Raw genomic sequence first — 14,462 nt, 5'->3', positions numbered from 1 at the left:
CTCGCCGGCAGCCGAATCTCTCCTCTTGGTTACCAGCCTGTGATACTGCGTTCTTTACGCTGCCTACTGGTCTCTACCCCTATACTCTGCCATGTTGGCCCTAACTGCTCGACCAAAATGCACACTAATGCAGACGGCGTGGGTCTGGGCGCTGTTCTGGACCAACGGAAATCTGGATATTAGGAGTATGTCACCGCTTACGCTAGCCACATACTCACTAATTCGAAATCGAACTGTTCTGCGACCTTTATTTTTGGCCGTCATCTAGGCAATTGCCATGCTTTGTCTTTATATTTACGGTCGCCCATTTCACGTCGTTACAGACCACCACTCACTCTGTCGGCTGTCCAAAATCAAAGATCACACCCATGTCATGTCGGATGTCCACGTCATATATTCATCTGGATGCAAGCACACCGACGCTGATGCCCCTTCCCGTTCGAAGCTTTAAAACGAATCGATGGCTATCTTCGCCTGCGCCTACGATATGTCATCGTTCATCATTACCGACCTCCTTTTTGAGCAACTGGAAGATCCGCGGATTTCCTCCTTTTTAACATTCCTGTCCACGCCCACAGCTACGTCTCCGCCCCGTACACTTCGTCGTCACGCCCACCATTCGCCATTCATGATCGACTTTCATACCAACGCAATTCGCATCCTACAGGGTGACACTGGCTGGTCGTGTTCTCTCAACATCTCCGAGCTGCCATCTGTGCCTCTTTCTACAGATCCCCAGTGCGGCCAAGCAGGTGTTCTGAAAACTTATGCTCGACTGCTTATGAGATATTACTGGTGCAGCATGTACCACTTCGTTCGTCAATACATCGGATCATGTACCACCTGCCAACGCCGGAAGACCCCTCCCCACCGTGCACGGGAAAAAATAGCCCTTGCAATCAACAGGATGTTGCTTCGTTCATCTTGCGCCGGCTGGTTGTTCGTCACGACGCACCGTAGGCACTCCTCCGTGACCAGGACGTGTTTTTTCCAAAGCTGGTGAAGCCCTCCTTAAACAGTGTCAGATCGCACAGCAGTGTACACCAGTTAATCACCCGCAAACTAAATTCACGACTGAACCATTGATTCGCACTTTAGTGATGTGCTAGCCATGCATGTTGATACCGCTCCCTGAAATTGGGGCCAGGGGCTGCTTTTCGTCGCGTATAGGCCTACAATACGGTTACGCAGACCATGGCTGGGTTCTCCCCGTTCTTTCTTTTGTAAGGTCGTGAATCCACATCCACCATAGATACCATCCTGCTCTACAACTCGGACGATTTGCAGGCCACTCTACTGTCTGAATCATACACATTTGCCGAGGAATGCCGACAATTGGAGCGCTATCCTCAACGGAGATTCAGACTCGCCAAAAGCACAGTCGAGAGCCTTCACATCCAACGCTTCCAACATCCAACGGTGCACTCGTTCGGCTCTGGGTGACTTCTTCCACTCCTGGCCTTTGAAATAAACTCCTATCTCGTTATCAAGGATCTTAACGCAGGTTTGGAACGATCTTTTCTCATTTATTACATATTTGAGCACCTGGATCCATCTTCAAACCATCGTCGCCACGGCCGAGAAACTGCAGATGTCGTCCGCCGCAAGCTCTATTATGATCCGCGCACCATTTTCTCATCATGAGCCGCCAGGACGGCTCCTTTTCTTTCGGGGGGGGGGGGGGGGGGAAGGGGGGCTTGTATGGTGATAATACCCACCGACAGAAGCTCGCGATAAGTTGAAGAGGTCGACGAAGTGGAGGCGAAACTTAGTTGGTGTACACTGGAGAGCTTGTTCGAGCGATACCTAGTCGCTTGATACTCAGGCAGTGGTCGTCTACCATCCTGGTTTTCCAATAAACATTTTACAATATGTGCATTATACTTTTAAACAATGCTCAATGCAAACGTTTCCAGGAAAACTTTAATAGGCCTGTGCAAAACATATTGTACGTCAATTACGCTGCGCCTCACACTACTGCCATATATTTGAAGCTTTAAAAATGCAGCGTATTATACTCAAATTTGGACGCCTCTCCAACGTCCCAACAGTTGCTAGCGTTGACTACACTGTTCACGATGCTCTCCCCTCTCTGGTCCGCAGTGTTGTGAGTGAAGAGCTGGCCAAGCACCTGGAAAGCGCCGACGCGCGACCTGTGTACTCGGAATGCGCCGTTCAACCACAGCAGGCTGAACATCAAGCCTCACGGGCGTGTTAACCAGAACTTCCGCGCTACTCCTACGGCAATATGCGCGCCTCTTCACATCTGACCAGCCGCTTTTCTCCACATTCGAACGTGAGTCTTGCAGCTCCTATCGTCTTTCAACCACCGTAAAATTCTTCCGGATCCAGCGCCTACACTTCTCGTGAGTCGCCCGTTTGCTACAACTGCGGCCGCTGCGGGCACATCGCGTCGTTTTTGTAAGTGCCTGTGGCAGCAGGCCTCACGTTCTGGGACCCGCCCTTTGGCAGGTTTCCGTTACCATGACAACATTGAGAGGCGTCAACCTCGTCCACTACCGACTAGCCCAGGTGTCTTTTGCAGTGGATCTCCCGCTTCTGACCGCAGCTTCACCCTACCCCCCCCCCCCCCCCCCCGTGCCGAGTACGGTCTCGCGCAACAGTCATCTTCACCAATTCCTCTGCCTACTGTGATGTTGAAGAACAAAGTGCCTGTTACTGTAAATGGTGTAAAGAAGAACTGAACAAGGGTAAATGGGGTACGCCTCAGTTCTTAGGTCAGCCAACGTTTCGACAAGAAACGTTGCTTCCGAAGAAGAAAAGCTGGGGAGGGGAAAGTAGGTGTGAAGGAGTGGGGAGGAGAGGATGGGTTAGAAGAAAGTGGGTCATGAAGTGAAAGAAAAAAGAAAAAGAGAAATCTTCAGCATGTATTTATCAGCCTGGACCAGGGGTTCTGTGGCCCGCAAAAGAAGTAAAAGCGGCATACCAGGAAAAATTACACTACTGGGTAGGTGATTAGTCACCACTTAAGCGGGTTTGGTGCAGATACACCTTACAAAGGGAGAGGCTATGCAAAGGACCCTGATAAGGCATATATCTAGGGGGACAATTCATAAAAGGTAGGGCGTGAGGGGGGAGTACAATGTCACAGGATAATAATCGCACATTGAACCACAACTGACAAAAAAAGATAATAATCTTAAGTATGTATCTCAACCTAGAACCAGAGATCCTGTGGCCTGCAAAAGAAGTAAAAGCGGCAGTACCAGGAAAAACCACAGTACCCGGTAGATGATTATTCACCACTTAGGCGGGTTTGGGGCAGATACACCTTACAAAGGGACAAGCTTTCCGAAGGGCCCTGATAAAGCATATATCTAAGGGGGACGATTCTTAAAACTTTCTTTAAAAGTGGGGGGTGAGAAATACAAAGTCACAGGATAATAACCGCACAGGGAATCGCAACTGACATGAAAAACAAATTATAATATTAAAAAAATGTTTGAGGACAAATTCAAGCAATAAGTGAGAAGGAGGAAATGTGTTTAGAGGAACATGTAAGGTTATGCTATTGCGGAAGGGAATAGAGTGTACATGCGTTGTGAATAAACTGTACACTTAACGATATGTGGAATTGTTTCCCCGAAATATACCCAGTATATTTTGTAAGTATTAAACCCATTTCCCCGTAACAATGTGAATGCAGTGCCGGCATTCACCATCTTCGAGAGCCCACCTCCTCTTCGATTGCGCCACGAACGGTTGTACAGAAGAAAGCACGATTCATCAGTGTGCGCGCATATGTGCTGCGACGTACAGTCAGTGGGAATCTGCATCGCTATCGACAATTACTCGATGTGCTCATTTATGGTGGTAATTTAGCAAGGAAATAAAGTGCAAGATTAGAATACCAAAATCACGAAAATAGGAAGGTGTCGGATTAATCAGTAGATCTATTGGGCAGGACGGGAATGATCCGCAAGCACACTGCCGCGCAGCCTTTCACAGAACCTCACCGTTCACAGATAACAAAGTATAGTTTCTAAAACTAGCTGGGGTGCTCCTCAAGACAGTAACACCGGCAAATGGCCTTGATACATTCAAAATGTCCTCTGCGTTTGACTTGCATATAGCCGCATCAGAAGCACGCCTCGAGCAGTTGGAAGCTTCATGGCCGCGCCGGTCATTGTTGCCAGCTCGCGATTGCAGCTTCGCGGTACTCTGAAAATTATCGAGTGAATCTATCCCTCCTGGAGACCGAGGTGAAGACGTCGTCGTCGAAGCCCTCCGTTACCTTTGAGAAGAGAGGTACGCTAGACAAGGAGCTTTCATTGATGGCGGCAGATGGCGTGCGCAATGCTCCCTCATTGAGAACGGGTTCAAGGCTTCGTCTTCGCGTTACCATGGAGACGTCAAGAACGCTTAACTTAATATATTTCTCAATTTCCCGGCAACCAGTTTACGCACTCGGCTGGCGGTCGGAGGGGTAGTAGTTGAAATCCCGGTGGAGGATAATTATTTCCTCAATTTTCGACAAAACCCCGCCGATATCCCGCAGAATCTCAACACTTGTCGCGGACAAATCTTCCAGACCCAGATGTCGGCGACAGATCCGTGCTCGCGTGTTTTTCACCAAGAGCCAAGTAAAAGTTTGGCCATAATACAGCAGCAGCGGAATAGTTACCAGGAACTTTCCAGCAGCGTTCAGGCACTAGAATAGACAAGGAATGTTAGATAAATGTAAAGTAAGGAAGTCAACTGCAACAAAAAGCTTAAATATAAAAGGCGCCAATTGTTTTTTTTGCCACCCGGGACATTATTAGAAGAAAATCATTCAACCAGAACTAAACAATGAAGTCGTGAGAAGGAAACATGTTTCTAAAATACGTGGAGGTTATCCTCTTAGGGTGGTGGGACGTGCAGATTCTGTGAACAAATTTCACGCAGGCTTCATGTGATTGTCTTTTCGAATAATTATGTCGCTGAGAAAATTAGTTAAAAATGTTACTATTCCTATCAATATATGTATTCGTGTTAGTGCCAGTGTTCTAAATTTATGAATCAGAAATGCCTCGGTATATTATCCTGCTCCTTGAAGGCTTAAAGTCTAACTCCAGGCGATTGAACATTCAAGCATCAAAATTACGGCCTTTCTGACTGAAATGCTGGGGAAGTGATTTCGTGAGGTTCTGGCTGTGTATGTGGACGATTTATTCCTGCGCCTATATGTTTTCGTCTCTTTCCGATGTATTGTTTATGGCAGACGTATTCTAGAATGTAGACAACGTTTGACGCCTTGCAATGAAAGCCTCATTTTATCTGTGAAGTCAAACAGCTTGCACTAAATTTTGGCCGCGGTTCCCGTTTTTAAATGACTGCATGTCTTATATCTGGATCGAGAGTGAGCTTGTGACTGTGTTATACGCATTTTGTCGATAGACAAATACGCTACAAATATCTGACGTTTTGTCACGTTGGCAAATTACCTTGGCGCCTCCGGGAATCTTTGCTTCAGTTTTCCGAAAAAGACGCAACAAGCGACTCTCCTTCAGACATGCCACTTCCCATGTGCAAACCCAGGTGGATATTGTATCGCTTTTTCAAAATATTTCTGGGTTGAACGAATGACACGTTTATAGCGACTTTAATCAATGAGAAACAAAATATTTAAACGAATGAAATTTTCTAGGATGACTGTTACGCATGAATGCGAAATTTGATCGCCGTGCTCTACATCGTTTGCGCCGCTATATATATTTTTCTTGGTTGTTCATGGAAAGCAACATAGGAGCGGCGTCACCAGCGCAATCTGTCGTGCAAACTGCCGCATGCGGTTTCTGCTTCATACGCCCGGCTCTTCCGAACGGAGCACCTGGCTTCAACTCTGCCTCTCATCTTGTAACTTACGTCCACAACCCCGGAGTTGACCGGAGCAGCCTGTGTCATATAATGCCATGTTGGTGCCGGTGTCAAAATGTATTTCATGGCCTCTAAGAAACATGCACAAAACGGAATAGATTTGATGTGTAATAACTAACAAATCATACACAGCGACTAACCTTGTTCTTCCTGAGTATTCTAATTTTTGCATTGCTTTTGACCATGCAAGGTTGAACTTTGTCTTGTCCACATATCAGCACAGCCGGTACTCTAAGAGATGCCACTAGGTTATAAACTAGCTTATCTGTCCACCCATGCTCATGGTGGTCAACAAAAATTGGATTACAATCATGTTCTGGACTGCAATGTTCTGATTTTCGCACATGTTTTATTTGAACTTTTCGGATTCAATACAAAAAATGAGGTGCTCAACGTATCTAGCAGGATGAATTGCATATTTGCCTAATGCAATATGCTCGTCTTGTTCTGGTCCTACTGCTCTTTTTTGGATTAGGACAGAGCCATGGAGGTGAGCGTGTAGGATTTATAACCTGAATCTGGAGGTGAATCGAGAGCTGGAGAACTCGCAAACATACCCGAAGGCGAAAGCGGAACCAAGCCTAAGCACCCTGAAGACCAGATCTTTGCACCCGTGTCTCTGGCAATAACCATACTATCTCTCAGCATAGCTTTTTGTCTGTGGCATAAAAAATGTGCTACAATTTATTCCACGCAGTGAAGGCGTAGGAGTGAAAATTTCTCTTAGGAATTAAATAGATCGACATTTGGTTTCAACAGAAGCAAAGGTAGCTTTGTCGCGTCCGTTGCGTTTAGGAGATATTTTTTGGTAATATACCATCAGGAAATGCAGCTGCGCGCTAACAATTTGGCGGATGTGAACACTGAAAGGTCCGTTATTTAAGTGATGCCATCCGTTGTTACAACGAGTGCAGTGTTCCGAAAAGGCCCTTGGCTATAATGTGGCTCGCGAAGTGTGACTTGACTGGTATGGTGTTTCATGTTGAAAAAAGTCTAATACGTCCCACAACCAACACTCGAAATACGTACACTCCAGTATACACGCATCGAAGTCCCTCAGCAGCGTGTTGAAAAACAATGAAACATGAAATATTATTTCATCGCCAAGATATATACTGTAATTAAACGGCGTTGAATAAAGTCATTCTTACCAGTGTTGCTTCTTGAAAAAGCTTGGTTGTTGCAATCAGCTAGCTTTTTTTACTGATCACAGCTCTAACCTCCACCTAAATAATGACATTTCTTTCTGCATATATCCAGTAATTATAGTTCGAACACTGTCAACGTTCTGTGGGTGCCTAAAAAGTAGATTCGAAATATTGAAACGTGTTGAGCACGCGGTAGGTCACAAAACGGTGGTATCTAAAAATACCTTAATTATAGCGACATAATTGCATTATTTTGTGACTAGAGTGCAAATCAAGCCCTCACTCTCAGGCGCAATTCCCAGCAAATCTCTAGGAGCAGCGCAAAACAGGCGGAAAGTGTGCCGCAGGCGTAGATCATAAAGTTGCCCCAGAACGAGATGGGGACCATTACCACTGCGTCAGATGTCGCGCAGGAAATCTGGTGCTTATTTCGCCAAGTATACATGCAGGATTATTTTTGCTGGTGCCCGGGTTCCCTTAGCTCCACGTCAAGTAGCTTCAGCGCCGGTCCGCCAGGAAAACCCTTGGCTATCATTGGCGCACTAGGCTGAAACCGGAAACGGTCGTCGCTGGCCACCAATCCTTAGAGGTTCCAGTAGACTGCACTGATGTCGTCGTACACTCGCACGTAAACATGAGTTCCGTGTTTAGCGAGTACCACGCATGTGTTATTCTGCCCAGTCTTAGCACTCAGGCAGTTGCGACAGTTTTTGAGACTTTTGTGCAGTTCCTCGCCACTTTCTGTGGTTGAAGTTAAAATGAATCTCTCAGAGTAAGAGCCCTGCTCCACACATGGTAATATCCGCTTCGCTTTGGCAAACTTCAGCAGATCATCACTGTTTTTTTATTTTTCTCGCTAAAATTGGCGCATTCACCTCAGATGTTATCACCGATTGCAGATATGCGCATACTGAGAGCATGAAAATGTCCAGAACAAGGCAAGCAGCCGAGTTCCATGATATTGTTGCGGTGGCGGATTGGGGTAGCCACGTCTGAGCAGAGTTGAGATAAGGAAGAGCAAACACCTGGTCAAGCTAGTGCGGAAGCCTAGCAAAGGAGTCTGGCAGATATATATGGTAAGTACCAGAAGAGCCGAGCCAATCACTGCAGCAAGGAAGTAACCCGAAGACCGAATGATGTGAATCATTCAAGAGGGAAGGTGCATTCCATTGCGGGAGATAAACTTGATGGACTGAAATGCATTGATAGCGCGGGCGTCGAATAGGGCATCTTCCTCTTCCGAAAGCCCCGCTGGAAACAAGGAGATGTCGACTTGTTTGCTGTGTACCTTGTAGTGTAGGCGGTCGTGGCCTTTTTCCGTACCCTTGAAGTGATACGGATTGATGGTGGCGTTGAAATCGCGCCGGGCGTTCATCAGAAGGACTGACTCGGGCATTCTGGTGTAGTGAGAATATACGTTTACCAACGTCGTGGTAATTTCAGTATCGAGAGTGAGTTTCATCATGTTGTAGACGTTGTACGTCGGGCTTGCATTGTAATCAAAGAGCTCTGCTGGTTCTCGCAAAACATTCCTTCGAGTGCAGTTGCTGTAGCCGTCTCTGGACACATCGATGACCCTTTTGGTAACGCCAACCAGAAGGCAAGCAAGTTCCCGGAACTCGCCGTATGGAAGTGTAACGAAATCGGCACACATTTTTATCAATCCGGCACGGTGCGAGGCCCGCGCGACGCCGCATAGAAGTTTCCACAAAGTTCGAGAAAAGCCGCCTTCCCCGCGCGAGAGAGTGCGTAGCTTTGTACGCGTCGCCGTCATCCTCTTTTTAATCACCCGGCGATGACGGTGATTCATCAGTCAGGAATATGCCAGAGCTCTCCGGAATTTTCTACGGATCCTAGCCAATGACGACGCGCGGCTTGGCGGGAGGAAAAGGGAGCGCTCTAACCAGCGAAGCTAAGTGTGTGTGCGCGCTAGCCTTAGCGAGCCTTAACAGACAGACGCGGCGCGCCCTATTTATTGAGGCCGTGCCGCTTGTAGTCAGTCAGTCAGCCAGGTGTTCGCTAGTTCGACAACTGGACTCCCGGAGATCACCCGCTGCTGGCAAGCCCACGGACCTGCGAGGGAGCGGCACTCGTCTTGCATGGAGGCCATATCGTGACTCTCGAGGCGTCGGACTGCAACAGTGCCCGGTGAACAATTTGGCGTTTGTTTATGTGACTCTCTCGTGTTTGATCTGTTGTAAATCCTCTGTGTTATTGAATACCACTGTAATTGCATGCTTAGCGTTTGTTTTTCTGTGAACCTCTCGTCTGTGCAATTGTAGTGTTTGTGTATCCCTTTGTATCGTCTCTTGCTGTGCATAAACTGTGTTTTGTTTGCTACTTCTGACTCCGACCCTAACTCTGGCTTGAACCGGCGACAGCTGGGCACCAAACGGCCACCCCCTTCAGTCACTACAAGGTAGTTGCATTCCGGCTGAGCTTGCCATGCAGGTCAAGGGCATCCCCTGGGCGACCGGAACAGCTACCCCCACTCACTCTAAGGGTGTCTGGGAGTGTGCGCACCGTTGAGGGCGCATCGTTAATAATCCCTCTAATTATTAACGGGTGACAGGAAGGCGTTTACCTGTCCTAAGCTGAAAGATAAAATGCACTAGTGATAGGTCAAAGACAGAGTCATTTATCTTGGCGAAAAGATTTTTTCGCTGCTCCTCGCTGGACTCCGGTATTAGGACCCAAACACTATTTGCCTCTTTGACGTGGTCCATGAGCAGTTGCAACTCCAGTCTACTAAATTCATCCTCTGCAGCACAGGCACCTTCAGGTTGTCCATCCACATCCTGGTCTCTGTCGAAGCTCGCTCTGTAATCCACAACAGCACCAAAATCTTAGGACAGCGCCCTGAGCGTACTAGTTTGCGCATCAGCTGAGAGGCATCCGCGTGAATTAATGAAATAATTATTGATGCTAGAATCAAGCGATAAAAAATGTTGCTACAGTGATTCGGTTTATGTTACTAACTTAAGTCGCGCTGTCCAGGCCTAAAGCTTAGATGGAAAATCGCAGTTCCTGTCTACGCTGTTAATAACAATATGCTTAGAATAACTAACCTCGCTGCGTTAAGTTTGCCTGTGTATAAAAGGCAGGTCAAGGGAAGTAGTCAAATTTAGTGAAAAATTACAGCAGGCTTCTTCAGTAGGTCTTATAGCGATTGCGTGCAAAGCAGTTTTAACCAAGCCATTAAATATTATAGTGCAGACTACGTACAAAAATTCGTTTTTTCGCTCCGCAGTAATTGCTTACGCAGGCTCGGAGCCATACAGGTCGTAAATGATTACACGTTTTTCTTATTGCAAATCGATTTCAGTAACCAAAATAAAGTTAACACTCAGGACACAGGTGCAAAACAGGTGTTCAAATTATGAGAGCATAACTGAGAATATCGAACCTTGTAGCTCAAGTTGTTTTTCAGATTTAGCTTTCTTCTGCGCGATCGATATTCATTTTCGTATTGACTTCCTGTTTTGTAGAAAGCGTTTCGATCAACTTCAAGCTTCATAAGTATTATAAGTAATAATTTTGCCTCGCTCTGCTTAGGATATAGTTTTAGAAGCGGGTGACTTAGCGTAGAATACGTATGAAATTTAAATCTATGGAGACAGGCCTTCACTCCTTGACATGAAAAATAATCAATGATACTGCCAACAAAGGTACCCATGGGTGCATGTCCACCGAAGGTCACACCTACCTCCTACAACTGCTGAAATGTTTCGACGAAAAGCTTATGAATATATACAAGTAGTCATGTTCATATTAAGCGCACGATGTGGCATTGTAAGTCGTTTTTTGATTTCCGCAATGTAGTTTGTGGCACATGTAGCGGAGGACGCACCTCTAAGCGCGTTGCCCACGTTATTGCGGGATTTAACAGCGGTCCCTGGTTTATTTAGGGAGTTTAAATGAAAGCCTCATAAATATATATTAATATGGCCGTCTCGACTAGTTATTCAGTGCACCCATGCTGATGTACGTTGGTTTTATTAGTCACCTACGCGTTCGGGCCCACAGCTGCAGTGGATGGCCTTTCGGACTTAATGGCCACGCTATTTTGTCTTGTGGGAGAGAGGACGAAATTGATATTTATGGCAACTTTATTGTCAAAAGCTGCGACTGACATCGATTGCTGCATTGATGTAGTGCCCTAGGTGTGTTCGGACTATGAACCTTTTAGTTCATTTTCACGTGAAGCGTAGCCTAGCACGTAGTGATATTTGAGTGCGATTCAGTTGGAAGCATATCCCGCATAACGTTTCCTAGTGAAAATTATTTGTCATATAGTATCCACCGTCAACCATGTGTAGGTGCACTAAGTCCAAAAGTTGTACATGTTATCGAACCAACCCACAGAAAGCGTCGCCCCAATAAGAGATGGTGAATCGAGGTCGCGTATAGGGAGCTCTGCACTTGGATACTAAATAGCTTTACACAAAGGTTGAATACAATTGGTACTGTTTTTAGGGAGCCCCAGGAAAACATATGCATCTTATTTTTGACATGAGAGAACATAAATTGTTTGATACTTATATCAATAAAGATAACCGACTAGGGAAATTTGAAACTTCTTGCCATAATTATTCTAGCCAAGCAGTAGGCTCATTGATCCTCGAAGCACTTCACATGCTTATTCCTGGGCTTAGTTAGTATTGCTTGAGCATTTTATCGACTTATAACCGCGCCTATCATTCTGCTTTTTTAAGAAGCAGACCCAAAGAGGTAAAGGAATGAAGCCTATGACTATAGCGTATTTTTCTAGACAGATAATTTTACTTTGCTTACTGATCCTTTAATGAATCTCACTGTTTATGACTAACACCCGCCCACATGTAGCCAAGGAGGAGCAGAGGATCAATTCCAGGGCAACAAATGTAAAGAAAGAATGTTCCGTCAAGCCTAGAATATCGCGCTTCTACTCAATCAATCTTTTCAGGCTGGGTAACCTGAAATAAACTTTTTATAGCTCGGCAGCGAGCGTTATCGAATAAAATGCCTTCCACTAGACAAGATATAAAAAGACGGCTTTAGACAAGCGTTCAGAGAGCGTTTAGGCGCCACACATCGGCTACACTTCCTGAGGAAAAAATAGAAGAGTGTTTTGTGGTCGCCCAAAATCTGCGTCAGACGGGGACATCGGATGGTATGAAGGCGCGAAATAGCAGCGTGGTTATGTACCACATCCTGGTAGCCCCGATGCCATCGCACGTATCAGCGCAATCTTCTTATATCAATAATAACAAATTATTCCATTGTTTTAAACTCAGGAGCGGCGTCGGGTCAGCTTTAGAAAGTCGGCTTGGGGGTTCGGCAGACATGCATTGTCAATATTCATATTTTATGGACAGGAGGACAGAGCGCGAAATGTTATATTGATTGCACTCAGGCCTGGCGTATTAGCGATGGGTAGCAGCATAAGCATGACTTCTGTGGAGGGTGGAAATTTCGTCAGCCAGTTCCGAAATGTGCTGTTTTGTGTGGGCAGAGATGGGCACAAAGTCATAGAGAAGTGCTATGCGTGCACTGCCACGAGAAAATCGGTGTGTCGATAACTGCTGCAATCTGTTTGATAAAGTGGCCCTGCGCCCTGCAGTCGCTATAGCCCGGCTTATGATCACCATGATGAATGCAATAATTTTCATTATTACTATTACCAGCAGTGTTATTGCTATCGCTACTATCATCCTCACGGTAGGTAAGGAGAATCATGATGTGCATTTCACGTTCCTGGGTGGTGCACAGTTGGTTAAAGGACTCGGCTAGGTATCCGTGGGATGGAGTTTTGATTCTTGATGGACAAAGAATATTTCTTTTTCTGATGATGTCATCATGAAATCCTTTGATTTACAGCTGTATTGTGTCTGAACAAACAAACGCCGACACTATGAGCCATTAAAAGTGTTCGCCTTAAAAACAAACAGAGGGCCATAATCCTTGCTGCTTAAAGGTTAGTTTGCACGCAGCAGAACAGCTACGCAGACGACGTTGAATGCATCAACATGACCGGGGCGCATGCTCGTTTCCTCCCTTAACGTCCACTAGGCCTCGCCCTGGCTCCACAGCGCCTTGCAGTCAGCGCTCACGCGATATTTTTTTTTTAAATTGGCCAACTACACGTGAGGGTTGATATAGAAGTGTGTTGATAAGCTGTGGGGCGTAGCCAAGCGAGCTCCTGAGCAAGGTACGAGGAAGCATTCCAGACACCGCCACCCCCGGTGACGAAATAGGCCCCGCTTTATTACAGCAGATTCATTATTGCAGTCGCAGCTGCCGATGGCTCATTCACGCGAAAAACAGAAACCAACGATTTTAGCACATACCCCTGTTCAAACACTGTTAACGTCTCATACCTACCATTTAAAATGATACGAGAAGACACCAACGTCATTGACACCAAATAAAAGAAACCAACAAAGAGCAAAAACAACTCGATGCATCACTCGTCCACCCCCAGCCATATGGGTTGCGAACAACTTTATTAATTGTAGTCATAGTTACAATCCTCTTGATAGTCGTTACCATCAGTCTGCGTCCGAGTTAGAGGTGCCGTAGCTTCCCGCATTGGCTTGTCTGCACCGGTAACAAATGGGACAATTCTTTGCTGTTCGTATCGGGAAGCTTGTAGCTCTCGCTATCGGCCTAGTTTTTTTGGAGACGAATAAGCATTTTCTTGTTCCGACGGACTTCCACACAATGCCTTGTTTGAACACCGTTTGAACGCGGCTGAGGTACTTCTCCGGGTACGGTAACTTTGTTAGTGAGACCAGTCACCCATAAAACATCACGTGATTCCAGCTGTGGGAGAAATTTAGACCGGTAAGATCGGCTTTCCTTTGCCGACCTTACGATCAATGGCCACGGCTTCCTCCAGACAGCATTGTCCCGGATTGAAGTGCGAATAAAGTATTTCGTCCATCGTCCTAAGCCTACTACACAATAGTATCTCGCCGACGCTGGCTTTCAGAACACCAGGCATGCCCTGCGAGTAATCACGTTTTCCTAGCAAGAAAAATCACACTTCACGATGAGATTTTCATTCGTCATTACCATACGTTTGACTTCCCCGTTGCCCTGGGTGTTTGACTCGAACACGAGGTGACGTTACGGAAACCGTCTAGTTTTGCAAACTGCTCGAAGTCTGCACTAACAAATTAGAGACCATTATAAGTCACAACGCACTTGGGAATGTTATGTTACGCAAAAATGCTTTTCATTCAGGTTATGACATCAGCCGACTTTTTTGACGGAAAAATGGCTGCATCTGGGTATGGCGAAATATCATCTACTGACACGAGTTTGCCGTACCTGAATTTAACACAGTTCAACACCTACTTTCGTCCAATTAAGAGAGAGCTTTGGCGATGCAATCGTCGGTTCGATATGTTCGGGCGCATGCATCGCGGAAACGTTGCACTGTTTCGTTAA

This window comes from Amblyomma maculatum, chromosome 2, assembly GCF_055883805.1.
Source record: "Amblyomma maculatum isolate TAMU_Amacu chromosome 2, ASM5588380v1, whole genome shotgun sequence".
NCBI classification, from domain to species: Eukaryota; Metazoa; Arthropoda; class Arachnida; order Ixodida; family Ixodidae; genus Amblyomma; species Amblyomma maculatum.
This window is presented reverse-complemented; position numbering follows the sequence as displayed.